The sequence below is a fragment of the Bos taurus genome, chromosome 24 (genome assembly GCF_002263795.3).
Source record: "Bos taurus isolate L1 Dominette 01449 registration number 42190680 breed Hereford chromosome 24, ARS-UCD2.0, whole genome shotgun sequence".
Taxonomy (NCBI): Eukaryota; Metazoa; Chordata; class Mammalia; order Artiodactyla; family Bovidae; genus Bos; species Bos taurus.
Window position 1 is genome coordinate 11,647,744 of NC_037351.1, and position 4,319 is coordinate 11,652,062.

Below are 4,319 nucleotides of genomic sequence, written 5' to 3' on the forward strand. Positions count from 1 at the left end.
CTGTTTATAATAGCCAGGACATGGAAGCAACCTAGATGTCCATCAGCAGATGAATGGATAAGAAAGCAGTGGTACATATACACAATGGAGTATTACTCAGCCATTAAAAAGAATACATTTGAATCAGTTCTAATGAGGTGGATGAAACTGGAGCCTATTATACAGAGTGAAGTAAGCCAGAAGGAAAAACATAAATACAGTATACTAATGCATATATATGGAATTTAGAAAGATGGTAACAATAACCCGGTGTACGAGACAGCAAAAGAGACACTGATGTATAGAACAGTCTTATGGACTCTGTGGGAGAGGGAGAGGGTGGGAAGATTTGGGAGAATGGCATTGAAACATGTAAAATATCATGTAAGAAATGAGTTGCCAGTCCAGGTTCGGTGCACGATACTGGATGCTTGGGGCTGGTGCACTGGGACCACCCAGAGGGCTGGTATGGGGAGGGAGGAGGGAGGAGGGTTCAGGATGGGGAACACATGTATACCTGTGGCGGATTCATTTCGATATTTGGCAAAACTAATACAATTATGTAAAGTTTAAAAATAAAATAAAATTAAAAAAATAAAATGATATAGTAAAAAAACAAAAAGAGAGAGATAGTAAAGAAAATTGTGAGAAACCTAAAACTTGCACAGATCACTGTAGTGTGGCTATAAATGAGTTTGTCAGGACTACAGCTGAAAACAAGACTGCAAAAGAATCAGTAAGAATGTATTTTGAGAAGGATTTCCTTTTAAAGATATGCTACTGTGCTGTAAGTTACAGGTATACTTGCTTGCCCACTTCATTTGTCTTAGAGGAATTGTAGGGGATTTTGGAGGGACAGGTGTGGTCAAAGTGTATTGTATTTTTAACTTCCATCTAAGAAACAAAAAAGACTAGTTTCTAATTTCATCCTATTTCCTACTGACTCAGAATAACAGTTATATGTACACATTTGTAAAGATACAGATGTTTGGAAATAAGTAAAATCCATCAAGAAATCAGCATGCCTGGTTTAAAACAAAGTGCCTATAAAGACTAAAAAACTAGTGATAGTGACCATCATTTAAAACTCTTTATCCCTTCCAGGCAGAAAAGGCAATGGCACCCCACTCCAGTGCTCTTGCCTGGAAAATCCCATGGACGGAGGAGCCTGGTAGGCTGCTGTCTATGGGGTCGCAGAGAGTCAGACACGACTGAAGCGACTTAGCAGCAGCAGCAGCAGCAGCATCCCTTCCAGGAGGCTTTCATATTTCATGTCAGCCTTCATGCTGGATATATATAAATAATAATATCTGCCATAAAATGAAGTATAAATTGAAAGGAAGTAAGGAAATAAGTCTTGAATATTCATTGGAAGGACTGATGCTGAAGTGAAACTCCAATACTTTGGCCATCTGATGCGAAGAGCTGACTCATTTGAAAAGACCCTGATGCTGGGAAAGATTGAAGGCAGGAGGAGAAGAGGGCAACAGAAGATGAGATGGTTGGACAGCATTAGCAACTCAGTGGACATGAGTTTAAGTAAACTCTGGGAGTTGGTGATGGACAGGGAGTCCTGGCATGCTGCAGTCCATGGGGTTGCAAAGACTCAGACATGACTGAGGGACTGACCTGAACTGAAAAGATAATAGTAGAAGCTTGAATTCAGAGCTCTCATTCCCTAGATTTCAACTCTTTGCTTATGTTGGCTATATTGATAGAATATGAAAATTTTGTGACCATATACATTTGCTCTTCTCTACCCTTTGCCAAGTAACTTACCTTCCCTCTGAGAAATAAATATATTTCAGGAATAATTTATTCACACTATTTCAGGTTCAAGTAAATACTTTTCTTTGCTATATTCATTTAACTTTTAAACTTGCTGTTGTCTTCTGAAGGGGTAACATTATCTTGTTGTACTTATATTGATTTTTAGTTATAGAATTTAGTTTGCTTTCTTTAGTTGCAGTTTATGAATTAAGGATGAAAAGGAAGCAAAGACATTGCTCAAAACTTCTTAATTAATTAGATAAGAAGTAATGCATATTTATTATCTTAATTATCTTATCTTATATTAATTAATTAGATAAGAAATAATGTATATTTCTTAATTAATAAGAAATAATGTATATTCTAAAATACTTTATATTCTAAATAATAAAATATATTTTTATTTCTAAATAAATGTTTTATTTATAAAATAATAACATATTTAAAAAGATATACTATAACATTTTTCTGAATATATTGATATTTCTTTAAATTGGTATCACTATAGAGGCTGAAGTCTTCTTTGGACATAAGACAGAGAAAACTGAATATATTTACAGAGAAATGAGAAAACTTCAGCTGCATTGTTGCCATGGACTAAGTTGGTACTAATTAAATAACAGTTCATTGGTAATGAAGGTGAATTACTTTAAATAGTTAGTAGAATATTAATCACATACTTAAACGACTAATTGTACCTTATTAACAATCAATGGCACTATAAGAAGCTAGATATACGATAATATATAATTGGTATTAATTGAAAGCTCTTCTAGGAGTGTGATTTTCTATTTCTTTATGGGACCGTAGCACAATAGACACATAATTACTGAGTTTTTCTTTCCTGAACATCATGGTGTATACATACATATATATATATATATATATATATATATATATATATGGATGCAGTTACTCTATCCAAATATAACCCTATTACCATTAAAAAATGAATGCTATAAATAGTGCTCCTTCCATCTTGCCTCTCTCTGGCAAAAGTGAAACCTCACTTCATGACTAAAATTACTTTCTATTTACAAAAAAATAAAAAATAAAAAAATAAAATTACTTTCTATTTACAATAACATGATTATTCAGTTCATAGGAAATGTTATGACACCCATTTTGAAGAAGATTTTTCTTCCATGAATCTCTCAATTTTTCTTTGGATAGAGTTAGTACATGGTAAACATACAGCACAACAGGACCCAGATTCAGTGAAAACCTGAATGCTTCTCCCTCTCTGGAACCTGGCCCAAACAATTCCCCATTCCACACAGATAAGTACTGAAATGCCTGTTAAACTTGCTGCCTTAATACGATGAAAGAATATTTCTAATATGAAGGTAGAGGAAAGGAAGTAGACTGTGTTTTGACAACAGGAGCTCTTATACTAGACTGACTTACTGACCACAAATACTCACGCTCTCTGCTTTTACCATGGAACTTCACAGCTTTTCCCACTTTCCCCAACTTTTCCCAACTTTTCCCACTTTTCCCACTTTTCCCAACTTTTCCCACTTTCCAGTCCTATGATTTTGGGCTTGATCAAAGGGATGTTGGCAGAAGTGATACAGCCAATACTCAAAATATGCTCAATGGTAGGGCTTTCCCTCTCCTGTTTGTATCATTGTCACGTATGTAAAAATAAAGATGGTCATACATTCTTTGATGTTCTTCCAGTGTGAAGAAGGCCTGTCTTCTTTCTCCTGAATCTTGAGTGTTCACTTAAATTTAAATATACTTGCTGCTGCTGCTAAGTCGCTTCGGTTGTGTCCGACTCTGTGCGACTCCACAGAAGACAGCCCACCAGGCTCCCCCGTCCCTGGGATCCTCCAGGCAAGAACACTGGAGTGGGTTGCCATTTCCTTTTCCAATGCATGAAAGTGAAAAGTGAAAGTGAAGTCACTCAGTCGTGTCTGACTCTTAGCAACCCCATGGACTATAGCCCACCAGGCTCCTCCATCCATGGGATTTTCCAGGCAAGAGTACTGGAGTGGGGTGCGATTGCCTTCTCCGTAAATATACTTAATATTGCCTAATAGTTCACAACTTAATATCCAAAAACAAGCAACACAATCAAAAACTGGAAAAAGACCTAAATAGACATTTCTCCTGGAGAAGGCAATGGCAACCCACTCCAGTGTTCTTGCCTGGAGAATCCCAGGGACAGAAGAGCCTGGTGGGCTGCCGTCTATGGGGTCGCACAAAATTGGACACAACTGAGGCAACTTAGCAGCAGCAGCAGCAGACATTTCTCCGAAGAAGACATATGGATGGCTTACAGGCACATACAATGATGCTCAACAATACTAATTATGCTAGTCAAAATTCAAATCAAAAGTACAGTGAAGTGTCATTTACACCTGTCAGAATGGCCATCACTAAAATGCCTACAAAGAACCAATGGTCAAGAAGGTGTGGAGAAAATGGAACCCTCCTCTACTGTTGATGGGCATGTAAATTGGTGAACTCACTTTGGAAAACAGTTTGGAGGTTGCTTAAAAAACTAAAAATAGAATTGTCGTATGATCCAGCACTCCTACTCCTGAACATATATCTAGATCAAA